Source organism: Triturus cristatus, chromosome 4_1 (assembly GCF_964204655.1).
Source record: "Triturus cristatus chromosome 4_1, aTriCri1.1, whole genome shotgun sequence".
NCBI lineage: Eukaryota > Metazoa > Chordata > Amphibia > Caudata > Salamandridae > Triturus > Triturus cristatus.
This window is the reverse complement of record NC_140585.1, coordinates 1201615441-1201641847: the sequence shown is the minus strand read 5'-3', so window position 1 is coordinate 1201641847 and position 26407 is coordinate 1201615441.

The following is a 26407-nucleotide window of genomic DNA, read 5'->3' as shown; positions in this document are numbered from 1 at the left end:
GGCGGGGCCTCGCCTCAACCCGGAAGCCGACGGGAGCCTACCCCGCGCTCCGGTCCACGAAGCACGAGAAGACGAGTCCAGGCGGGAGCCCACCCCGCGCCTGACGGCGCCGAAAGAGCGGAGGAAAGCAGCAGTGGCTGGCGGGGCTCCCGTGAGGAGAGGAGAGCCCCGCGCCTACACCAGAGGAGGCGCCCCTGCCGTGAGGAGTCCTAGCGTCAGTCCGGTGAGTGGGGAGGAAGAAAGGGGGCCCGTCTTGGTACCTAAGCCCCGTGGGGCCCGCGCACACGTAGCTGGTGCCTGCTTTGGGGCACATTGACGGCGCTCGCAGCTGCCCCACTTGTCAGAGGGCAGCTGCACCACGTGAGCACAGTTTGGATTCCCCTTCTGAGTCCGCGAACGGGACTCCAACGTAGAGAGCGGGTCCGTCCCCAGTGCTGGGGCTAAGTTCCCCTCAGTAGCGCCGCCGTAGCGGGCCACTGCGACAGGGGGCATTCTGTAAGAGTCCCAGGGGACTCCAACCCGGGGGCTGTATTCTTCTCGAGCCCCGTGAGGCTCCAACATACAGGGGCATTTTCTAGTCAGCAGAGCGTCCCCGGAAGGCAGCGGGTCGCTCCAACGTCGCCCCCACCTTTGTTCTAGAGCCCGTGAGGCTCCAACGTCGGGGGCAGTAGTTTAATAGAGCCCTGACAGGCTCTAGGGGGCATTTCATTGTTTTAGAGCCCAGAGAGGCTCCAAGGGCGACAGATTGGTTTTAAAGGCACAGTGGTGCCCAGGCGCATTTCTCCAGCTGCCCAGCACTTAGTGGGCAGCTGCAACGTGTAGGTTGTGCCTTGTGCGCCCTTGTTTGCGCAGCCTGCGCAGGCGCGCCCTGACTCTGCTGGACACAGGGCGTCCTAGCCCCGACAAGGCCAGTTGGCCTAGAGACTGCCACAGGTGGTGGCTTTTGTGAGTTCTTTCGCAATTGTGTTTCCCTGCACCTCTGAATGTGTTTTTATGCGTCATGTGCCTTGTTTTACACCGCTGAATGTATTTTATGCATCATGTGTTTTCCTTCCCTACACCTCCGAATGTGATGCATCATGTGTAATGTGCGTTTACCCCTACAGGTATTGTGATACTTAGGTGGTTGTTTGTTTTCTCCTAGTACAGGTGGTGCTAGTGAGGTCCTGGTTCCCTGCGCGATATTTTCCTAAAGTGGTTAGGGTTGCGTAGGTGGTACTTACCAGTTACCAGTAGTTACTGGTTGTGTGCTACATTTGCTATTTTTGTGCTACAGTATTATTCCTATGTTCTAAGTGCTAATTTCTACCAAGTGCTAATTCCTGACAGTGGTCCATGTGGCCCTGTCCCCTGTATATATAATCCCTTGTAAATTCTGCCCGTGCCGGTTGGCACATCGTAGAGTGTGTGTTCTTATATAATGTGTTTTGGTATAATACAAAGGTTATTTTTATATAATACCTTGTGTGGAGTTTCCTTTGTGGTGGGCCTTGGGTTTTGTTGCTGGGTGCGCGCGCAAACGCTTTACACATCGCCTCAGAGATAAGCCTGACTGCTCGTGCCAAGCTACCAAGGGGGTGAGCAGGGGTTATCTTTGGCGTGTAACTTCCTTGCCCTGACTAGAGTGGTGGTTTCTGCCTGACTTTGGCGCAAGCCTTAGCCAACCAGAAATCGCCATTTCTAACATTGGTGATCAGCGGTGGGATTTGGACTTGCGTTTGCGCTGTACCGCAGCAGCAACTGGCTGCACCACAAAACTCTGCATTTAGATAGTCACATGGTATAGGGATTATTGTGCTAAGTTTGTTTTTGTCATTTCTTTGGAAATGTGTTTCTTGTGCACTGTGAGTTAGGTGTCCCTAGCTCGGGAGGGTAGATCATCCCCATAAGTGCATTGTGTTTTCTGGATTCACCAGAGGGTGGGATCCAGTGGTGGCAGCATAATATTGTCCAGTACATTTGTTCCCCGCCCTGCGCCCAGAGTTGGTACCTGTGTCACGTGGTGGTCAGATTGAGGAATCCGGGGTGGTAGAAACTGCCTTACCAGTCCGAGGGGAGGGTTGTGTGTGGATGAATGGTGTGTGGCACTAGGCAAGTGAGTGTGAGTTCTCTGGGATAGAGAGCTTGCTGAACCCTCTTTGTGAATTGTGTACTCCTGTTAAGCTCAGACCCCTAGGTTCCCTGTGTAATCTTTTCTCAAGAACGTCCGCCAAAATGGAGCCAGCTTTTGATTTCTGTGATCTGTTTGGGTACAGTATGTTGGAGTTGGTAAGGTTCTGTGAAGAGAGAGACATATGGGTGGATGAGTCAGACACTCAGTCCGAACTTAGAAGCAGCCTGATCCTATGGCAAAAGGGTCAATGGGGTCTTGAGCGCAGTAGGATAAGGGCCCGGGCCTCACACCAGGAGGGTGGTGGGTCTGTGGGGAGCCCTGAAGATTCAGAAGAGGAGGAAGAAAGTCACCTGACGGGGACGCCAGTAGATAGTGGAGACCCCATAGATAGGGAGTCCCTTGCTGGGTCCAGTGTCAGGAGCAGCACCCCATCCCTTTCCCTGTCCCCAGAGGAGTGGATGGATAGGAGGGAAGAAAGGGAGCATCAGCTGGCCATGGAGAAGCTCAGGTTAGAGCATGCCAAGGAGATGGCGCAGCTGAATGTGGAGGAGAAAAAGTTTGAGACCGAGAGGGTCTTAACGGAGGAGAGGATAGCGGAGGCTGAGAGGGCCTTCGCCAGGGAGAAATTAGCTCTGGAGGGTAAGTTCTCCCCTGAACGCAGTTCTGGTTTGCTGGATTCCCCAGGGAGGGTAGAGTCCAGTGGTGGCAGCGAAATAGAGTCCACTGCAGGGCGTCCCATTCCCAGTTCACCCAGTCTGGTACCTGTTTCCCAAGAAGAGGAGAATAGGTTGAAATTCAGGGGCAGTAGGAAGCTATCTCACCAGTCTTGGGACACGTTTGTGGGTGAATGTGAGGATGCACTGGATGATTGGTTAAGGGTAAACACAAAACGGGATTTTGACGGACTGTATGCTCTGGTTATCAAAGAGCAGCTATGCAGTAGTTTTTATCCCGGATTGCGCCAACACCTGTTGGAATGTGATGCCTTGAATGCTTGGGACCTTGCAGAGGAAGCAGACTGCTGGGAAAGTGCCCAAGGTTCTGATGAGGCATGGGAGAGTACTTCCAGCAGTAGTGGCTCAGGTATCTTCCCGTCCTGGATGGGGGTGGAGGTTCAGAGCAGCCCGGCTAGGTCCCAGAGTAGTGAGAGGGGTGTAGGGGCTCACGGCCTATCTGAGTGGAGTAGGCGTGAGTGTGTGACTTCGAGTCCCCAGAGGCCCGAAACCCAGTCTCAGAACCTGGACGGTTTCTTCAGGGAACACCAGGTTGGGGGCCTTGGCTGTCCTGTGAGTCCATTTGAGGAGGATCTCCTAGTGTATGGAGGACCTGGAGCGTCTGTAAATAGAGCTCCAGTGGTTCTGATGTCTGGCAGTACCGCTCCAGTAGGGAGGGTACAGAAGTCCAGCGAGAGGAGTGGCATGGGGCTGTGTTCCCCGGTGGAGGAGCCAGTGGGTCAGGGACCAGCCGGGAGGGCTGAGTCTCCCAGAGGTGACCACACGTCTGTCCTGGGGGATCTTCGCGCACTGTCAGGTGGACAGGGGACGGGAGATCTGCGCCAGGCAGACTGTCACGTAACATATGAGGAATATGTTACTCTCGGGGGGATGGTGTGTAAGTCCCCAGAAGTCCTGGAGTGCCAGGCAATTATTCCACCAAAGGTCCTAGACCCGAGGTTGGGAGGCCAGGTTCAGGATCAGCCTGACCTGAAGGGTAGGACTACTGTAACAAGTGTCCTGACCGGTTTTTCTTCCAGAGCTACCGCCCCAGTTGGTAGGGAGCAGGACTCTGGAAGGGGGTGCAGAGGGTGGGAGAGCCCACCTCTGACCCCGGTGCAACCTGAGGGGTTAAACCCTAGGTTGGGAGACCAGTTCTCAGGGAGGGGTCCTGAGCTGGTAGGTGAGTTGCGTTACGGGGTTGCCTCTCAGAGGAAGAGAGGGCGGAACCCTAGAAGAAGAGGTAGGGGGAGGAGAGCCTCTCCCGTGACTTTTGGTCAGCTTGAGGGTACAGACCCTAGGCTGGAGGATCAGTGGCAGTTTAGAACTGCCCTGATGAGGGGTAGAGTGGAGAATGGCTGCTATGTGCCAGGGGTTACTACCCCCCACTCTGTGATTAGGCAAAGACCGGTGGCACCTGGGTGGCCTAGGGCCTGGTCTTGGCCGCGGACAACTTGGGAGTACCAGTGGGGTAGCCCAGTTGGTCCGGACAGTGGTGTTAGAAGGAATTCCATGGGTTCACCGTGGCGTAGAACCGGAGGGTGTCCCTGCAGTTGCGGGCCCGCGTCCGTGTTCTATCGCCCCAAGCAGGAAAGTCCATCACGGTGGTGATTGGTCTGCCCTGCGTTTTGGCTGGAAGGGGGTTGTGTTGGACTTGGCCCTTCTGGCAGGTTCACCCCTGAACTTTTTTTTGCTTTTATTGGTGACTTGGTGATAGTGGTTTTTGGTTTCTGCGCACTTTCCCTGTGTCCCAGGGTAAAGTGCGTGCGCACTCTGAGTGCATGTGGTGAGATAGGCCTGCCCTCCCATAGGAATGCATGGGGAATGTAGGTGTCCCTGGTAGCTCCTGATGCGTGGGGTGTGCAGGCTCGAGTTTGGTATGTGCGGACTCGTGGGATCGAATGCTTCGCAATGATGTATGATGCGTAATTGTGTCATGTGCGGAAGTGCCACTTCTAGGAGTTGGCATATTAGTGTAAAGTGTGTCTGGCGTGTGATTGGCTGGAGCTGGCTGGTGAGCCTGGCTCCAGGTGTCTGGTTGGGTCTGCCCCAGTGGTGAGTGTGAGATTAGCATGCTGATGGCTGGGGAGGAGTGCACCTTGGACCTGAATAGGGCAGGGCTTTCCCCACACAATGCTGGCTCCGCCCCCTGTGGTGCGACTGACGACCCTGGCCTGCACTCTGAATAGGGAAAGGGGCTGAGCAAAACAAAGTGCTCAGGAACCAGTTGTAACTGGTTCACCCCTTCCCTGCACCTTGAAGACAAAGGGTTTGACTGTATAAAAATGGGGCTGTGTCCCCACAGAAACTGTTCTCTGCCAGGATCTTACCTGAGGGGGGCTGCTGCTGCTGCCGCTGGACCAGAGGACCGCCACTTGGACTACCTCCCTGCCTGGAGGCCCAGTGAGCTGGCTCTGGGTCCAGCCTTGCCCCCCACCCCTGCCCTGCTGCATGCAGGGGAGAACTTTGCTGGACTTGGTGTCTGTGGGCATCCCTAAGCGCCTGGAAGCACTGGACTGGCCTTTAGCGCTGAGAGCGCTTTTCACTTTGTCCTGTAGCACTTGGAACGCGTTATTTCTGCAAGCCGGTGCCCACCCGGCGTTTGCCCCGTCTTTACTGATCCTGAGGTCCCCTGGCAGGTGCCCATCCTGCCAGGAACATTGCTGTGCTCGTTGGCGGGTGCCCACCCCGCTTATTTAATTATTTAATAGGCGGGTGCCCACCTCGCTCATTGGTTTTGACTACGAGGGAGCCTACCCCTCATTGCTGCCGGGGAGAAAGTCACCGCCGCGGCCCTTGTGCAAACAGGAAGTCAGGCAAGTCTTGTGGTGACGTAGGCGGGGCCTCGCCTCAACCCGGAAGCCGACGGGAGCCTACCCCGCGCTCCGGTCCACGAAGCACGAGAAGACGAGTTCAGGCGGGAGCCCACCCCGCGCCTGACGGCGCCGAAAGAGCGGAGGAAAGCAGCAGTGGCTGGCGGGGCTCCCGTGAGGAGAGGAGAGCCCCGCGCCTACACCAGAGGAGGCGCCCCTGCCGTGAGGAGTCCTAGCGTCAGTCCGGTGAGTGGGGAGGAAGAAAGGGGGCCCGTCTTGGTACCTAAGCCCCGTGGGGCCCGCGCACACGTAGCTGGTGCCTGCTTTGGGGCACATTGACGGCGCTCGCAGCTGCCCCACTTGTCAGAGGGCAGCTGCACCACGTGAGCACAGTTTGGATTCCCCTTCTGAGTCCGCGAACGGGACTCCAACGTAGAGAGCGGGTCCGTCCCCAGTGCTGGGGCTAAGTTCCCCTCAGTAGCGCCGCCGTAGCGGGCCACTGCGACAGGGGGCATTCTGTAAGAGTCCCAGGGGACTCCAACCCGGGGGCTGTATTCTTCTCGAGCCCCGTGAGGCTCCAACATACGGGGGCATTTTCTAGTCAGCAGAGCGTCCCCGGAAGGCAGCGGGTCGCTCCAACGTCGCCCCCAACTTTGTTCTAGAGCCCGTGAGGCTCCAACGTCGGGGGCAGTAGTTTAATAGAGCCCTGACAGGCTCTAGGGGGCATTTCATTGTTTTAGAGCCCAGAGAGGCTCCAAGGGCGACAGATTGGTTTTAAAGGCACAGTGGTGCCCAGGCGCATTTCTCCAGCTGCCCAGCACTTAGTGGGCAGCTGCAACGTGTAGGTTGTGCCTTGTGCGCCCTTGTTTGCGCAGCCTGCGCAGGCGCGCCCTGACTCTGCTGGACACAGGGCGTCCTAGCCCCGACAAGGCCAGTTGGCCTAGAGACTGCCACAGGTGGTGGCTTTTGTGAGTTCTTTCGCAATTGTGTTTCCCTGCACCTCTGAATGTGTTTTTATGCGTCATGTGCCTTGTTTTACACCGCTGAATGTATTTTATGCATCATGTGTTTTCCTTCCCTACACCTCTGAATGTGATGCATCATGTGTAATGTGCGTTTACCCCTACAGGTATTGTGACACTTAGGTGGTTGTTTGTTTTCTCCTAGTACAGGTGGTGCTAGTGAGGTCCTGGTTCCCTGCGCGATATTTTCCTAAAGTGGTTAGGGTTGCGTAGGTGGTACTTACCAGTTACCAGTAGTTACTGGTTGTGTGCTACATTTGCTATTTTTGTGCTACAGTATTATTCCTATGTTCTAAGTGCTAATTTCTACCAAGTGCTAATTCCTGACAGTGGTCCATGTGGCCCTGTCCCCTGTATATATAATCCCTTGTAAATTCTGCCCGTGCCGGTTGGCACATCGTAGAGTGTGTGTTCTTATATAATGTGTTTTGGTATAATACAAAGGTTATTTTTATATAATACCTTGTGTGGAGTTTCCTTTGTGGTGGGCCTTGGGTTTTGTTGCTGGGTGCGCGCGCAAACGCTTTACACATCGCCTCAGAGATAAGCCTGACTGCTCGTGCCAAGCTACCAAGGGGGTGAGCAGGGGTTATCTTTGGCGTGTAACTTCCTTGCCCTGACTAGAGTGGTGGTTTCTGCCTGACTTTGGCGCAAGCCTTAGCCAACCAGAAATCGCCATTTCTAACATTGGTGATCAGCGGTGGGATTTGGACTTGCGTTTGCGCTGTACCGCAGCAGCAACTGGCTGCACCACAAAACTCTGCATTTAGATAGTCACATGGTATAGGGATTATTGTGCTAAGTTTGTTTTTGTCATTTCTTTGGAAATGTGTTTCTTGTGCACTGTGAGTTAGGTGTCCCTAGCTCGGGAGGGTAGATCATCCCCATAAGTGCATTGTGTTTTCTGGATTCACCAGAGGGTGGGATCCAGTGGTGGCAGCATAATATTGTCCAGTACATTTGTTCCCCGCCCTGCGCCCAGAGTTGGTACCTGTGTCACGTGGTGGTCAGATTGAGGAATCCGGGGTGGTAGAAACTGCCTTACCAGTCCGAGGGGAGGGTTGTGTGTGGATGAATGGTGTGTGGCACTAGGCAAGTGAGTGTGAGTTCTCTGGGATAGAGAGCTTGCTGAACCCTCTTTGTGAATTGTGTACTCCTGTTAAGCTCAGACCCCTAGGTTCCCTGTGTAATCTTTTCTCAAGAACGTCCGCCAAAATGGAGCCAGCTTTTGATTTCTGTGATCTGTTTGGGTACAGTATGTTGGAGTTGGTAAGGTTCTGTGAAGAGAGAGACATAGGGGTGGATGAGTCAGACACTCAGTCCGAACTTAGAAGCAGCCTGATCCTATGGCAAAAGGGTCAATGGGGTCTTGAGCGCAGTAGGATAAGGGCCCGGGCCTCACACCAGGAGGGTGGTGGGTCTGTGGGGAGCCCTGAAGATTCAGAAGAGGAGGAAGAAAGTCACCTGACGGGGACGCCAGTAGATAGTGGAGACCCCATAGATAGGGAGTCCCTTGCTGGGTCCAGTGTCAGGAGCAGCACCCCATCCCTTTCCCTGTCCCCAGAGGAGTGGATGGATAGGAGGGAAGAAAGGGAGCATCAGCTGGCCATGGAGAAGCTCAGGTTAGAGCATGCCAAGGAGATGGCGCAGCTGAATGTGGAGGAGAAAAAGTTTGAGACCGAGAGGGTCTTAACGGAGGAGAGGATAGCGGAGGCTGAGAGGGCCTTCGCCAGGGAGAAATTAGCTCTGGAGGGTAAGTTGTCCCCTGAACGCAGTTCTGGTTTGCTGGATTCCCCAGGGAGGGTAGAGTCCAGTGGTGGCAGCGAAATAGAGTCCACTGCAGGGCGTCCCATTCCCAGTTCACCCAGTCTGGTACCTGTTTCCCAAGAAGAGGAGAATAGGTTGAAATTCAGGGGCAGTAGGAAGCTATCTCACCAGTCTTGGGACACGTTTGTGGGTGAATGTGAGGATGCACTGGATGATTGGTTAAGGGTAAACACAAAACGGGATTTTGACGGACTGTATGCTCTGGTTATCAAAGAGCAGCTATGCAGTAGTTTTTATCCCGGATTGCGCCAACACCTGTTGGAATGTGATGCCTTGAATGCTTGGGACCTTGCAGAGGAAGCAGACTGCTGGGAAAGTGCCCAAGGTTCTGATGAGGCATGGGAGAGTACTTCCAGCAGTAGTGGCTCAGGTATCTTCCCGTCCTGGATGGGGGTGGAGGTTCAGAGCAGCCCGGCTAGGTCCCAGAGTAGTGAGAGGGGTGTAGGGGCTCACGGCCTATCTGAGTGGAGTAGGCGTGAGTGTGTGACTTCGAGTCCCCAGAGGCCCGAAACCCAGTCTCAGACCCTGGACGGTTTCTTCAGGGAACACCAGGTTGGGGGCCTTGGCTGTCCTGTGAGTCCATTTGAGGAGGATCTCCTAGTGTATGGAGGACCTGGAGCGTCTGTAAATAGAGCTCCAGTGGTTCTGATGTCTGGCAGTACCGCTCCAGTAGGGAGGGTACAGAAGTCCAGCGAGAGGAGTGGCATGGGGCTGTGTTCCCCGGTGGAGGAGCCAGTGGGTCAGGGACCAGCCGGGAGGGCTGAGTCTCCCAGAGGTGACCACACGTCTGTCCTGGGGGATCTTCGCGCACTGTCAGGTGGACAGGGGACGGGAGATCTGCGCCAGGCAGACTGTCACGTAACATATGAGGAATATGTTACTCTCGGGGGGATGGTGTGTAAGTCCCCAGAAGTCCTGGAGTGCCAGGCAATTATTCCACCAAAGGTCCTAGACCCGAGGTTGGGAGGCCAGGTTCAGGATCAGCCTGACCTGAAGGGTAGGACTACTGTAACAAGTGTCCTGACCGGTTTTTCTTCCAGAGCTACCGCCCCAGTTGGTAGGGAGCAGGACTCTGGAAGGGGATGCAGAGGGTGGGAGAGCCCACCTCTGACCCCGGTGCAACCTGAGGGGTTAAACCCTAGGTTGGGAGACCAGTTCTCAGGGAGGGGTCCTGAGCTGGTAGGTGAGTTGCGTTACGGGGTTGCCTCTCAGAGGAAGAGAGGGCGGAACCCTAGAAGAAGAGGTAGGGGGAGGAGAGCCTCTCCCGTGACTTTTGGTCAGCTTGAGGGTACAGACCCTAGGCTGGAGGATCAGTGGCAGTTTAGAACTGCCCTGATGAGGGGTAGAGTGGAGAATGGCTGCTATGTGCCAGGGGTTACTACCCCCCACTCTGTGATTAGGCAAAGACCGGTGGCACCTGGGTGGCCTAGGGCCTGGTCTTGGCCGCGGACAACTTGGGAGTACCAGTGGGGTAGCCCAGTTGGTCCGGACAGTGGTGTTAGAAGGAATTCCATGGGTTCACCGTGGCGTAGAACCGGAGGGTGTCCCTGCAGTTGCGGGCCCGTGTCCGTGTTCTATCGCCCCAAGCAGGAAAGTCCATCACGGTGGTGATTGGTCTGCCCTGCGTTTTGGCTGGAAGGGGGTTGTGTTGGACTTGGCCCTTCTGGCAGGTTCACCCCTGAACTTTTTTTTGCTTTTATTGGTGACTTGGTGATAGTGGTTTTTGGTTTCTGCGCACTTTCCCTGTGTCCCAGGGTAAAGTGCGTGCGCACTCTGAGTGCATGTGGTGAGATAGGCCTGCCCTCCCATAGGAATGCATGGGGAATGTAGGTGTCCCTGGTAGCTCCTGATGCGTGGGGTGTGCAGGCTCGAGTTTGGTATGTGCGGACTCGTGGGATCGAATGCTTCGCAATGATGTATGATGCGTAATTGTGTCATGTGCGGAAGTGCCACTTCTAGGAGTTGGCATATTAGTGTAAAGTGTGTCTGGCGTGTGATTGGCTGGAGCTGGCTGGTGAGCCTGGCTCCAGGTGTCTGGTTGGGTCTGCCCCAGTGGTGAGTGTGAGATTAGCATGCTGATGGCTGGGGAGGAGTGCACCTTGGACCTGAATAGGGCAGGGCTTTCCCCCACACAATGCTGGCTCCGCCCCCTGTGGTGCGACTGACGACCCTGGCCTGCACTCTGAATAGGGAAAGGGGCTGAGCAAAACAAAGTGCTCAGGAACCAGTTGTAACTGGTTCACCCCTTCCCTGCACCTTGAAGACAAAGGGTTTGACTGTATAAAAATGGGGCTGTGTCCCCACAGAAACTGTTCTCTGCCAGGATCTTACCTGAGGGGGGCTGCTGCTGCTGCCGCTGGACCAGAGGACCGCCACTTGGACTACCTCCCTGCCTGGAGGCCCAGTGAGCTGGCTCTGGGTCCAGCCTTGCCCCCCACCCCTGCCCTGCTGCATGCAGGGGAGAACTTTGCTGGACTTGGTGTCTGTGGGCATCCCTAAGCGCCTGGAAGCACTGGACTGGCCTTTAGCGCTGAGAGCGCTTTTCACTTTGTCCTGTAGCACTTGGAACGCGTTATTTCTGCAAGCCGGTGCCCACCCGGCGTTTGCCCCGTCTTTACTGATCCTGAGGTCCCCTGGCAGGTGCCCATCCTGCCAGGAACATTGCTGTGCTCGTTGGCGGGTGCCCACCCCGCTTATTTAATTATTTAATAGGCGGGTGCCCACCTCGCTCATTGGTTTTGACTACGAGGGAGCCTACCCCTCATTGCTGCCGGGGAGAAAGTCACCGCCGCGGCCCTTGTGCAAACAGGAAGTCAGGCAAGTCTTGTGGTGACGTAGGCGGGGCCTCGCCTCAACCCGGAAGCCGACGGGAGCCTACCCCGCGCTCCGGTCCACGAAGCACGAGAAGACGAGTCCAGGCGGGAGCCCACCCCGCGCCTGACGGCGCCGAAAGAGCGGAGGAAAGCAGCAGTGGCTGGCGGGGCTCCCGTGAGGAGAGGAGAGCCCCGCGCCTACACCAGAGGAGGCGCCCCTGCCGTGAGGAGTCCTAGCGTCAGTCCGGTGAGTGGGGAGGAAGAAAGGGGGCCCGTCTTGGTACCTAAGCCCCGTGGGGCCCGCGCACACGTAGCTGGTGCCTGCTTTGGGGCACATTGACGGCGCTCGCAGCTGCCCCACTTGTCAGAGGGCAGCTGCACCACGTGAGCACAGTTTGGATTCCCCTTCTGAGTCCGCGAACGGGACTCCAACGTAGAGAGCGGGTCCGTCCCCAGTGCTGGGGCTAAGTTCCCCTCAGTAGCGCCGCCGTAGCGGGCCACTGCGACAGGGGGCATTCTGTAAGAGTCCCAGGGGACTCCAACCCGGGGGCTGTATTCTTCTCGAGCCCCGTGAGGCTCCAACATACGGGGGCATTTTCTAGTCAGCAGAGCGGCCCCGGAAGGCAGCGGGTCGCTCCAACGTCGCCCCCACCTTTGTTCTAGAGCCCGTGAGGCTCCAACGTCGGGGGGCAGTAGTTTAATAGAGCCCTGACAGGCTCTAGGGGGCATTTCATTGTTTTAGAGCCCAGAGAGGCTCCAAGGGCGACAGATTGGTTTTAAAGGCACAGTGGTGCCCAGGCGCATTTCTCCAGCTGCCCAGCACTTAGTGGGCAGCTGCAACGTGTAGGTTGTGCCTTGTGCGCCCTTGTTTGCGCAGCCTGCGCAGGCGCGCCCTGACTCTGCTGGACACAGGGCGTCCTAGCCCCGACAAGGCCAGTTGGCCTAGAGACTGCCACAGGTGGTGGCTTTTGTGAGTTCTTTCGCAATTGTGTTTCCCTGCACCTCTGAATGTGTTTTTATGCGTCATGTGCCTTGTTTTACACCGCTGAATGTATTTTATGCATCATGTGTTTTCCTTCCCTACACCTCTGAATGTGATGCATCATGTGTAATGTGCGTTTACCCCTACAGGTATTGTGATACTTAGGTGGTTGTTTGTTTTCTCCTAGTACAGGTGGTGCTAGTGAGGTCCTGGTTCCCTGCGCGATATTTTCCTAAAGTGGTTAGGGTTGCGTAGGTGGTACTTACCAGTTACCAGTAGTTACTGGTTGTGTGCTACATTTGCTATTTTTGTGCTACAGTATTATTCCTATGTTCTAAGTGCTAATTTCTACCAAGTGCTAATTCCTGACAGTGGTCCATGTGGCCCTGTCCCCTGTATATATAATCCCTTGTAAATTCTGCCCGTGCCGGTTGGCACATCGTAGAGTGTGTGTTCTTATATAATGTGTTTTGGTATAATACAAAGGTTATTTTTATATAATACCTTGTGTGGAGTTTCCTTTGTGGTGGGCCTTGGGTTTTGTTGCTGGGTGCGCGCGCAAACGCTTTACACATCGCCTCAGAGATAAGCCTGACTGCTCGTGCCAAGCTACCAAGGGGGTGAGCAGGGGTTATCTTTGGCGTGTAACTTCCTTGCCCTGACTAGAGTGGTGGTTTCTGCCTGACTTTGGCGCAAGCCTTAGCCAACCAGAAATCGCCATGTCTAACATTGGTGATCAGCGGTGGGATTTGGACTTGCGTTTGCGCTGTACCGCAGCAGCAACTGGCTGCACCACAAAACTCTGCATTTAGATAGTCACATGGTATATGGATTATTGTGCTAAGTTTGTTTTTGTCATTTCTTTGGAAATGTGTTTCTTGTGCACTGTGAGTTAGTTGTCCCTAGCTCGGGAGGGTAGATCATCCTCATAAGTGCATTGTGTTTTCTGGATTCACCAGAGGGTGGGATCCAGTGGTGGCAGCATAATAGTGTCCAGTACATTTGTTCCCCGCCCTGCGCCCAGAGTTGGTACCTGTGTCACGTGGTGGTCAGATTGAGGAATCCGGGGTGGTAGAAACTGCCTTACCAGTCCGAGGGGAGGGTTGTGTGTGGATCAATGGTGTGTGGCACTAGGCAAGTGAGTGTGAGTTCTCTGGGATAGAGAGCTTGCTGAACCCTCTTTGTGAATTGTGTACTCCTGTTAAGCTCAGACCCCTAGGTTCCCTGTGTAATCTTTTCTCAAGAACGTCCGCCAAAATGGAGCCAGCTTTTGATTTCTGTGATCTGTTTGGGTACAGTATGTTGGAGTTGGTAAGGTTCTGTGAAGAGAGAGAGACATAGGGGTCGATGAGTCAGACACTCAGTCCGAACTTAGAAGCAGCCTGATCCTATGGCAAAAGGGTCAATGGGGTCTTGAGCGCAGTAGGATAAGGGCCCGGGCCTCACACCAGGAGGGTGGTGGGTCTGTGGGGAGCCCTGAAGATTCAGAAGAGGAGGAAGAAAGTCACCTGACGGGGACGCCAGTAGATAGTGGAGACCCCATAGATAGGGAGTCCCTTGCTGGGTCCAGTGTCAGGAGCAGCACCCCATCCCTTTCCCTGTCCCCAGAGGAGTGGATGGATAGGAGGGAAGAAAGGGAGCATCAGCTGGCCATGGAGAAGCTCAGGTTAGAGCATGCCAAGGAGATGGCGCAGCTGAATGTGGAGGAGAAAAAGTTTGAGACCGAGAGGGTCTTAACGGAGGAGAGGATAGCGGAGGCTGAGAGGGCCTTCGCCAGGGAGAAATTAGCTCTGGAGGGTAAGTTGTCCCCTGAACGCAGTTCTGGTTTGCTGGATTCCCCAGGGAGGGTAGAGTCCAGTGGTGGCAGCGAAATAGAGTCCACTGCAGGGCGTCCCATTCCCAGTTCACCCAGTCTGGTACCTGTTTCCCAAGAAGAGGAGAATAGGTTGAAATTCAGGGGCAGTAGGCAGCTGTCTCACCAGTCTTGGGACACGTTTGTGGGTGAATGTGAGGATGCACTGGATGATTGGTTAAGGGTAAACACAAAACGGGATTTTGACGGACTGTATGCTCTGGTTATCAAAGAGCAGCTATGCAGTAGTTTTTATCCCGGATTGCGCCAACACCTGTTGGAATGTGACGCCTTGGATGCTTGGGACCTTGCAGAGGAAGCAGACCGCTGGGAAAGTGCCCAAGGTTCTGATGAGGCATGGGAGAGTACTTCCAGCAGTAGTGGGTCAGGTATCTTCCCGTCCTGGATGAGGGTGGAGGTTCAGAGCAGCCCGGCTAGGTCCCAGAGTAGTGAGAGGGGTGTAGGGGCTCACGGCCTATCTGAGTGGAGTAGGCGTGAGTGTGTGACTTCGAGTCCCCAGAGGCCCGAAACCCAGTCTCAGAACCTGGACGGTTTCTTCAGGGAACACCAGGTTGGGGGCCTTGGCTGTCCTGTGAGTCCATTTGAGGAGGATCTCCTAGTGTATGGAGGAGCTGGAGCGTCTGTAAATAGAGCTCCAGTGGTTCTGATGTCTGGCAGTACCGCTCCAGTAGGGAGGGTACAGAAGTCCAGCGAGAGGAGTGGCATGGGGCTGTGTTCCCCGGTGGAGGAGCCAGTGGGTCAGGGACCAGCCGGGAGGGCTGAGTCTCCCAGAGGTGACCACACGTCTGTCCTGGGGGATCTTCGCGCACTGTCAGGTGGACAGGGGACGGGAGATCTGCGCCAGGCAGACTGTCACGTAACATATGAGGAATATGTTACTCTCGGGGGGATGGTGTGTAAGTCCCCAGAAGTCCTGGAGTGCCAGGCAATTATTCCACCAAAGGTCCTAGACCCGAGGTTGGGAGGCCAGGTTCAGGATCAGCCTGACCTGAAGGGTAGGACTACTGTAACAAGTGTCCTGACCGGTTTTTCTTCCAGAGCTACCGCCCCAGTTGGTAGGGAGCAGGACTCTGGAAGGGGGTGCAGAGGGTGGGAGAGCCCACCTCTGACCCCGGTGCAACCTGAGGGGTTAAACCCTAGGTTGGGAGACCAGTTCTCAGGGAGGGGTCCGGAGCTGGTAGGTGAGTTGCGTTACGGGGTCGCCTCTCAGAGGAAGAGAGGGCGGAACCCTAGAAGAAGAGGTAGAGGGAGGAGAGCCTCTCCCGTGACTTTTGGTCAGCTTGAGGGTACAGACCCTAGGCTGGAGGATCAGTGGCAGTTTAGAACTGCCCTGATGAGGAGTAGAGTGGAGAATGGCTGCTATGTGCCAGGGGTTACTACCCCCCACTCTGTGATTAGGCAAAGACCGGTGGCACCTGGGTGGCCTAGGGCCTGGTCTTGGCCGCGGACAACTTGGGAGTACCAGTGGGGTAGCCCAGTTGGTCCGGACAGTGGTGTTAGAAGGAATTCCATGGGTTCACCGTGGCGTAGAACCGGAGGGTGTCCCTGCAGTTGCGGGCCCGCGTCCGTGTTCTATCGCCCCAAGCAGGAAAGTCCATCACGGTGGTGATTGGTCTGCCCTGCGTTTTGGCTGGAAGGGGGTTGTGTTGGACTTGGCCCTTCTGGCAGGTTCACCCCTGAACTTTTTTTTACTTTTATTGGTGACTTGGTGATAGTGGTTTTTGGTTTCTGCGCACTTTCCCTGTGTCCCAGGGTAAAGTGCGTGCGCACTGTGAGTGCATGTGGTGAGATAGGCCTGCCCTCCCATAGGAATGCATGGGGAATGTAGGTGTCCCTGGTAGTTCCTGATGCGTGGGGTGTGCAGGCTCGAGTTTGGTATGTGCGGACTCGTGGGATCGAATGCTTCGCAATGATGTATGATGCGTAATTGTGTCATGTGCGGAAGTGCCACTTCAAGGAGTTGGCATATTAGTGTAAAGTGTGTCTGGCGTGTGATTGGCTGGAGCTGGCTGGTGAGCCTGGATCCAGGTGTCTGGTTGGGTCTGCCCCAGTGGTGAGTGTGAGATTAGCATGCTGATGGCTGGGGAGGAGTGCACCTTGGACCTGAATAGGGCAGGGCTTTCCCCACACAATGCTGGCTCCGCCCCCTGTGGTGCGACTGACGACCCTGGCCTGCACTCTGAATAGGGAAAGGGGCTGAGCAAAACAAAGTGCTCAGGAACCAGTTGTAACTGGTTCACCCCTTCCCTGCACCTTGAAGACAAAGGGTTTGACTGTATAAAAATGGGGCTGTGTCCCCACAGAAACTGTTCTCTGCCAGGATCTTACCTGAGGGGTGCTGCTGCTGCTGCCGCTGGACCAGAGGACCGCCACTTGGACTACCTCCCTGCCTGGAGGCCCAGTGAGCTGGCTCTGGGTCCAGCCTTGCCCCCCACCCCTGCCCTGCTGCATGCAGGGGAGAACTTTGCTGGACTTGGTGTCTGTGGGCATCCCTAAGCGCCTGGAAGCACTGCACTGGTATTTAGCGCTGAGAGCGCTTTTCACTTTGTCCTGTAGCACTTGGAACGCGTTATTTCTGCAAGCCGGTGCCCACCCGGCGTTTGCCCCGTCTTTACTGATCCTGAGGTCCCCTGGCAGGTGCCCACCCTGCCAGGGACATTGCTGTGCTCGTTGGCGGGTGCCCACCCCGCTTATTTAATTATTTAATAGGCGTGTGCCCACCCCGCTCATTGGTTTTGACTACGAGGGAGCCTACCCCTCATTGCTGCCGGGGAGAAAGTCACCGCCGCGGCCCTTGTGCAAACAGGAAGTCAGGCAAGTCTTGTGGTGACGTGGGCGGGGCCTCGCCTCAACCCGGAAGCCGACGGGAGCCTACACCGCGCTCCGGTCCACGAAGCACGAGAAGATGAGTCCAGGCGGGAGCCCACCCCGCGCTGGACGGCGCCGAAAGAGCGGAGGAAAGCAGCAGTGGCTGGCGGGGCTCCCGTGAGGAGAGGAGAGCCCCGCGCCTACACCGGAGGAGGCGCCCCTGCCGTGAGGAGTCCTAGCGTCAGTCCGGTGAGTGGGGAGGAAGAAAGGGGGCCCGTCTTGGTACCTAAGCCCCGTGGGGCCCGCGCACACGTAGATGGTGCCTGCTTTGGGGCACATTGACGGCGCTCGCAACTGCCCCACTTGTCAGAGGGCAGCTGCACCACGTGAGCACAGTTTGGATTCCCCTTCTGAGTCCGCGAACGGGACTCCAACGTAGAGAGCGGGTCCGTCCCCAGTGCTGGGGCTAAGTTCCCCTCAGTAGCGCCGCCGTAGCGGGCCAGTGCGACAGGGGGCATTCTGTAAGAGTCCCAGGGGACTCCAACCCGGGGGCAGTATTCTTCTCGAGCCCCGTGAGGCTCCAACATACGGGGGCATTTTCTAGTCAGCAGAGCGGCCCCGGAAGGCAGCGGGTCGCTCCAACGTCACCCCCACCTTTGTTCTAGAGCCCGTGAGGCTCCAACGTTGGGGGCAGTAGTTTAATAGAGCCCTGACAGGCTCTAGGGGGCATTTCATTGTTTTAGAGCCCAGAGAGGCTCCAAGGGCGACAGATTGGTTTTAAAGGCACAGTGGTGCCCAGGCGCATTTCTCCAGCTGCCCAGCACTTAGTGGGCAGCTGCAACGTGTAGGTTGTGCCTTGTGCGCCCTGGTTTGCGCAGCCTGCGCAGGCGCGCCCTGACTCTGCTGGACACAGGGCATCCTAGCCCCGACAAGGCCAGTTGGCCTAGAGACTGCCACAGGTGGTGGCTTTTGTGAGCAATTTCGCAATTGTGTTTCCCTGCACCTCTGAATGTGTTTTTATGCGTCATGTGCCTTGTTTTACATCGCTGAATGTATTTTATGCATCATGTGTTTTCCTTCCCTACACCTCTGAATGTGATGCATCATGTGTAATGTGTGTTTACCCCTACAGGTATTGTGATACTTAGGTGGTTGTTTGTTTTCTCCTAGTACAGGTGGTGCTAGTGAGGTCCTGGTTCCCTGCGCGATATTTTCCTAAAGTGGTTAGGGTTCCGTAGGTGGTACTTACTAGTTACCAGTAGTTACTGGTTGTGTGCTACATTTGCTATTTTTGTGCTACAGTATTATTCCTATGTTCTAAGTGCTAATTTCTACCAAGTGCTAATTCCTGACAGTGGTCCATGTGGCCCTGTCCCCTGTATATATAATCCCTTGTAAATTCTGCCCGTGCCTGTTGGCACATCGTAGAGTGTGTGTTCTTATCTAATGTGTTTTGGTATAATACAAAGGTTATTTTTATATAATACCTTGTGTGGAGTTTCCTTTGTGGTGGGCCTTGGGTGTTGTTGCTGGGTGCGCGCGCAAACGCTTTACACATCGCCTCAGAGATAAGCCTGACTGCTCGTGCCAAGCTACCAAGGGGGTGAGCAGGGGTTATCTTTGGCGTGTAACTTCCTTGCCCTGACTAGAGTGGTGGTTTCTGCCTGACTTTGGCGCAAGCCTTAGCCAACCAGAAATCGCCATTTCTAACATTTCCCTAGATGGCCGCCGAGCACCGGGCCAAAAACCAAAGTGACCCCCCTTGCAAAACCAGGTGGTTTTGCAATAGGCCATTTTGATGTCGCCTCACTACGTTTTGGGCCCTTGCCTGCCGCGGGTACTTGGGCCTCCCACACAAGTGAGGCACAATTTTTACTGGGGGAACGCTGGGTGGTGATAAATTTGTGTGAGCCCGGTGATGCCACAACTTTCCCACCCCAAAATGTGTGAAAAAAGTGAATTTTTCAACAAAAATTGAGGTTTGCAGGGGATTCTGGGTAAGGAAACGTTGGGGGATCCACGCAAGCCATACCTCCCTGGAAGCCGCCGGGTGTCTAGTTTTCAGAAATGCGTGGGTTTGGTAGGTTTCCCTAGATGGCCGCCGAGCACCGGGTCGAAAACCAAAGTGACTCCCCTTGCAAAACCAGGTGGTTTTGCGGTAGGCCATTTTGATGTCGCCTCACTACGTTTTGGGCCCTTGCCTGCTGCGGGTACTTGGGCCTCCCACACAAGTGAGGCACCATTTTTACCGGGAGACCTGGGGGAACGCTGGGTGGTGGTAAATTTGTGTGAGCCCGGTGATGCCACAACTTTCCCACCCCAAAATGTGTGAAAAAAGTGAATTTTTCAACAACAATTGAGGTTTGCAGGGGATTATGGGTAAGGAAACGTTGGGGGATCCACGCAAGCCATACCGCCCTGGAAGCCGCCGGGTGTCTAGTTTTCAGAAATGCGTGGGTTTTGTAGGTTTCCCTAGATGGTCGCCGAGCACCGGGTCAAAAACCAAAGAGACCCCCCTTGCAAAACCAGGTGGTTTTGCGATAGGCCATTTTGATGTCGCCTCACTACGTTTTGGGCCCTTGCCTGCCGCGGGTACTTGGGCCTCCCACACAAGTGAGGCACCATTTTTACAGGGAGACCTGGGGGAACGCTGGGTGGTGGTAAATTTGTGTGAGCCCGGTGATGCCACAACTTTCCCACCCCAAAATGTGTGAAAAAAGTTATTTTTTCAGCAAAAATTGAGGTTTGCAGGGGATTCTGGGTAAGGAAACGTTGGGGGATCCACGCAAGCCATACCTCCCTGGAAGCCACCGGGTGTCTAGTTTTCAGAAATGTGTGGGTTTGGTAGGTTTCCTGTTAGAAATGAGGGGGCGCTGGTTGACGCAGGTGTGAACCCACAACAAGCAGGGACCCTTTACTTCTTGTCAGGGCGAAGGATGACTCCCCAGAATAACCCCTGCTCACCCTCTAGGTGCGTGGCGCGAGCAGTCTAGGCTAAGTCTCAGGCGTACACGGTTAAGCAAGTGCAATAATACATACAGTAAACCCCTTGCATGCACCACAAACGGACACCAATCAGGAGGTATATAAAAATAAGCTTTTATGTAGTTTCAGCAGATTCAAATACAAGGCCCAGTAACGTTGAACTGATGGGGCCACAATTCTTGGAAATACGGTCAAGTTCTCTTGGTTTTACGGAAAGTTCTTTAGGCGGGCACAAGGTAACTGTAGGCCTCAGCGCACTTCGTGCTGAGGCAGCGCCCGGGGAGCACACAGCAGATGACAGGGAAATAAGAACGTTGCGGACCCTGGATCCGATGCGAGCTCGCGGTCGAGTTCGTAAGTACAGTACCTTGTTTCTTGACGCAAAGGCGGGTGCGGGATTTCAGCGGCTCTTCGATAGAAGAGCGAGGCGGCGTCCGGGGCTCCCACACTTCACGATGGGGGGGGTCTGATCTTCAGGCTCACGACAGGAGCGGGGTGTTGCAGGTGGCGGGTGAACAAAGCGGGGCAGCCGGGCACGCCGATGCGTCCGGGCCGTCCGAGGCTTGGAGATGCTCACAAACGCCGATTCCGGCGGGAGGGTGAAGGTGCACAGCGAGCCTCCACGAGCGAGGTGACGGGGCAGCCCAGCACAGCGTAGGGGGAGCGGCTCCGATCGAGCGAGGCTCTTCCCAAGGCGGGGGCGGCTAAGCAGTCCTGGTCACGGCTCAGGGAGGGACTGGGCACGAGGGTCACAGCTCCGGCGAGGGAAAGGACACCACAGTCCAGCAGCAGGCGAGTGAAGATCAGGTAGAGCCCAATGGTCCTGGGGCTCAGTTCAGGGGGCAAGCTCAGTTCCAAGCCCTTGGAGATCGTTTTTGGAAAAGCACAAGTCTTGAAAGTAAAAGTAAAGTAAAAGTCTTCAGCAACAGTTTCTCTTCTCTCCTTTGGCAGCAAGGTCACCACTGCAGGCCAATCCCCCAGGATAGGGACAGTCTTCCTCCTACAGCTTTCCCGGTGCCTCCTCCTCAGGCAGAGATTCTTCTTGGTCAAAAGCGGATCTAGTTTCTTAGGAGCAGGGCTCCTCCATTTATACCACAAATCTTTTGTTCTCCCAGGCCAGGGGGGCCCTTGCCTAGTTCAGTCCGGTTTCTGAGCACTTTGTTTACGTGATGCAGGCTTCTCCTTTCAGAGTGCAGGGCAGAGTCATCAGACGCTCCACAGGGGGTGGAGCCGGCATCGAGGTAGCGGAGCACTGTCCTATTCAGAACCTAGGAGCACTCCTCCCACCCATCTACCTGTCGATCGTCCTATTCATACCAGGCTGCCTAGCCCTGCCCATCTGGGTTCCCCCAGCCCTGTCACTCACACCAGCCAGACATCAGATACACAACACGCAGAGGCGGCTGAAAGGTTTAGGCAAGCAAAGGCCAACTTTCTAAAAGCGGCATTTGCAAACCCGGAATATTAAAATAAACCTTGCGAAAAGATGTACCTTATTATTCCGAGTTCAGGCATACTAAACTCGATCTCCTACCATGTTCCCTGGGTCGGTTAGGATCATAAGGTGTAATAATCCAGGCCGCCCATACTGGCCTATGAGAACAGGGTAGCCTTGCAGTAGTGAACAACAAGATGGCGGTAATTCACTACTAGGACATGCCACGCATCCAGGCGTGTCCTACCTTAGGCGTACAATGCACCCTGCCCGTGGGCCTACCAGAGGGGTGGCTAACATGCAGCTAAGGGAAGGTTTCAGGGACCGGCAAGTGTGGGCACTTGTCGGTCGGCGTGTCAGTACCAGACTGCACGCAGGTTCTGCGATGGCAGACCTTAGATATATTTTACCGGCCGCTTCTGTGGGTGGCACAACCAGTGCTGCAAGCCCACCAGCGGGGTTCGCATTTACATGCCCTGGCGCCCCCGGCGCACTTTACTGGGGTCTGACAGTAAATCAAACAATCCAATCATGGAATCCAACCAACATATACAATTTACATAGGGAGCACTCGCACCGTGACACTGGTTGGCAGTGGCACAGCGCGCTGAGCGGCCAACACCATAAAAACACATGAGGCACAGCGACAAAAAGAGGAAGGGAGACTCACGCCAAGGTGCCAGGTCTAACACGTGTCCCCTCCAGCTGAAAAGTGGGGAGAACTACCCTACCCCAGGGAGTTCCTCATCACTAAGGCGGAAAAATCTGGACAGACCGTCAGCATTGGCGTGATCTGTACCAGGGCGATGTTCCACCGTGAAATCCATACCCTGTAGGGAAATGGACCACCTCAACAGCTTTGGATTCTCACCCCTCATATGCATCAACCATCTGAGGGGCCTGTGGTCCGTCTGAACCCGGAAGTGAGACCCAAACAAGTAGGGTCTTAGCTTCTTCAGCGCCCAGACCACAGCAAATGCCTCACGCTCAATAGCACTCCACCTTTGTTCCCGTGGAAGTAACCTCCTGCTAAGAAAGGCTACGGGTTGATCTAGGCCCTCTTCATTAATCTGTGAAAGAACAGCCCCCACACCATGCTCTGAAGCGTCTGTCTGAACGATAAACTCTTTGGAGAAGTTGGGAGCCAAGAGCACGGGCGCCGTGCACATAGCAGTTTTCAAGGCCTCAAAAGCTTTCTGACAGGTGTCAGTCCAGATCACTTTCCTGGGCTGCTTCTTCGAAGTCAGCGCTGTCAAGGGGGCAACCATGTTGCCATACCCCTTGACAAACCTCCTGTAGTACCCGGTGAGACCTAGGAAGGCTCTCACCTCCGTCTGGGTTTTGGGCGCCTCCCAATTCAGGATGGTTTCTATCTTGGGCTGAAGGGGTGCCACCTGGCCACTCCCAACTTGGTGTCCCAAGTACACCACGGAACCCTGCCCGATCTGGCACTTACTCGCCTTGATCGTGAGGCCTGCCTTGCGCAGCGCCATCAACACTTCCCAGAGGTGACGCAAGTGTTCCTCCCAAGTGGAGCTGAACACGGCGATGTCATCCAGGTAGGCTGCACTGAACGAATCCAGCCCAGCCAACACCTGGTTGACCAATCTCTGGAAGGTGGCAGGGGCATTCTTCATCCCAAATGGCATGACCCGGAACTGGTAGTGCCCATCTGGGGTGGAAAATGCTGACCTCTCTTTGGCCCCCTCGGTCAAGGCGATCTGCCAATACCCAGACGTTAAATCAAACGTGCTGAGGTAGTTGGCAGCCCCTAGCCGATCGATGAGCTCATCAGCTCTGGGGATGGGGTGTGCGTCGGTCCTAGTGACCGAATTGAGTCCTCTGTAGTCCACACAGAACCGGAGTTCGGGTGTGGCTCCTGGCGCTGCAGCCTTTGGGACCAAGACCACGGGGCTGGCCCAAGGACTGCTAGAAGACTCAATTACCCCGAGGGCGAACATCTTGGAGACCTCCTCCTTGATGCAGGTCCTCACCCTGTCAGTCACCCTGTAGGCCTTGTGCCGCACAGGTGGACTATCCCCAGTGTCCACATCATGGACGCACCAATCAGTGACACCAGGAACCAGGGAAAACAGGTCAGAAAACTGTCCCAGCAACTGGCGACAATCATTCTGTTGCTCAGGGGTCAGGGTGGAAGAGAGGATGACACCATCCACTGACCCATCTTGCTCCTTGGCGGACAGGAGGTCAGGAAGAGGTTCTGTCTCCTCTTCCATTCCAGCATCTGTTGCCAAGAGCATGCCCACTTGGGACCTCTCCAAGTGGGGCTTGAGGCGGTTGACATGTAGGACCCTTAAGGGGTTCCTAGGAGACTTCAGGTCCACCACGTAGGTAACAGGACTCTTGCGCTCCACCATCTCAAAGGGACCGGTCCACTTATCCTGGAGCGCACACGGCTCCACGGGGGCCAAGACCCATACTTTCTGTCCAGGCTGAAGCTCTACCAGAGTGGCATTCTGGTCGTACCACCGCTTCATCTCCTCCTGGCTGGCTTCCAGATTTGCCTCAGCAAGTTGCCTGAATCGCCTAGTCTGATTCCTGAAGGCCAGCATGTAACTATATACATTCTGGGGAGGTTTCCTGGGAGATTGCTCCCAGCCTTCTTTGACCAGACTTAGAGGTCCTCTGACTGGGTGACCATACAGAAGCTCAAAGGGACTGAACCCCAGAGATTTCTGTGGCACCTCACGGTAAGCGAAGAGAAGGCATGGTAAGAGGACGTCCCACTTACGCCTCATGGCTCCTTCTAGGCCCATTATCATGCCTTTGAGGGTTCGGTTGAATCTCTCAACCAACCCGTTTCCTTGGGGGTGGTAAGGGGTGGTGAACTTGTAGGTTACCCCACACTCTTGCCAAAGAGATTTCATGTACTTGGACATGAAGTTGGTACCTCGGTCAGACACCACCTCTAGAGGGAATCCCACTCGGGAGAAAATTCCCATCAGTGCACGTCCCACCACGGGGGCCGTCACTGTCCTCAGAGGAATGGCTTCCGGGTACCGGGTGGCATGGTCCACCAGGACCAGGATGAACCTATTGCCCATCGCTGTCTTGGGGTCCAGTGGCCCTACAATGTCAATCCCCACTCGCTGGAATGGGGTACCGACCACAGGGAATGGCTGGAGTGGAGCCTTCTGCTTCCTTCCACTCTTTCCACTTGCCTGGCAAGTCTGGCATGTCCTGCAGTGAGTATCGGAACTCCTGCGCATTTGAGGCCAATAAAAGTGGGTGACAAGCCTTTCAAAGGTCTTGTCCTGCCCCAAATGCCCTGCCAATGGCACATCGTGAGCCAGCCCCAGTAGGAAGGCTCTGAAGTCCTGGGGTACCACCAGCGCACGGGCTGACCCAGGCTCAGCAACCTTAGGCTCTGTATATAGGAGGTCGTTCTCCCAGTAAACGAAATGCGATCCTGACTGATCACCTGCGGCCTGGTCTGCAGCCTGCTGCCGCATACCCACGAGAGAAGGGCACTCCTTCTGTGCCTTGCAAAAGTCCTCCCTGGTGGGACCCCCTTCCTGCTGCCAATGGGTCAGCTCCGGCAGGTCTCCCAGTTCAGCTATCTGCTCCCCTGTAGGCTCCAGGGCATCCCCCTCAAGGTCTGCTTCCTCCTGGACCGTGGGAACTTCAGGGGCCGGCTTCCCGCGCCCCTTGCTCCTTCTCTCTGAGGCCGGTTCCTGGGCCTCCCTCTCAGGCTCCAGGACCTCTTGAGTACCTCTACTGGCTGCCATGGACCGTGTGGTGACACACGCCCAATCCGGCATACCCAACATCTCCAGGTGAGCACTCCGCTCCACCTTAGCCCAGGGTGAGCTCTCCAAATCGTTCCCTAACAAACAGTCTACAGGCATGGCGGGCCTCACAGCTACCTGAAGAGTACCAGAGACCCCCCCCCACTCAAAGGGAACCTGAGCCACCTTGCAGTGTCTCTCTGTGTTGTCAGCGGCAACAACGGGATAGAATGCATTGGGGACCACCTGCTCCTGAGACACCAGGTGACACCGGACAGCCGTCACACTGGCTCCTGTATCTCTAAGAGCTTCCACCCTATGGCCATTTATGGTCACCCACTGCCTGTACTTCTTAGTGTTCTCAGGCAGCTGGGTTGGAGGGACCACTTCACGGTCTCCTAGCGAGACCAGGGACATCTCTGCGGGACCCCACCCACCTTGGACATCCCTCTCCTCCCCCAAGGCTACACTAGTCACCTGCCGGGGTGGAGCACCAGTGGGTGCTGGTTTACCAAACAATGGACACTTTACATCAGAGGCAAAATGCCCCAAATTGTTACACCTGTAACATCTTACGGGCCCCTTTGGAACAGGAGGACCTGTCGGGGCCCCGGTCGGTTTCTGGGGTGGGGGAGGCTGAGAACCCTTCCCTTGGTTCCCTTGGGGACTATTTTGGGGCCCTTTTTGGAACTGCTTCTGTTTACCCCTGTCCCCCCCACTCTTCTGCTGGGGACCCTGCCCACCTTTGGCGGAATCTCCCACGGTACCCTTGTGGACCCTGGTACTGACCCAGCGGTCCGCCTCCTCAGCAAGCTTCCTCGGGTTAGTCAGCTTACTATCGATCAGGTGCTGGCGTAGCTCAGGAAAACAATTACTGGACAAGTGCTCCCATGCCATTAAATCAAGAAGCCCTTGATAATCATTCACCTTACTACCCTTTACCCAACCATCCAGCGCTCTGCAAAAGAAAGTCACATACTCCACATACGTACTATTGGGAATCTTAGTGCAACCCCTGAACCTCTGTCTGTATAACTCAGGGGTCAACCCATACCTAGCCATCAATGCTTCCTTCATATGGGCATAAGAGTTACGAACATCAACAGGTAAATCTAACAGTGTGTCCCGCCCTTCACTCAGGAACCTTCCCCACAACCCCGCTCCCCAATCTTTCTCAGGGACCCGGTGGGAAGACATGGCTACCTCGTAGGCTCTGAACCACTGCCCGATGTCGTCATTCCTGAAGAACTCCTTCACTACATCCTTGGGAATAT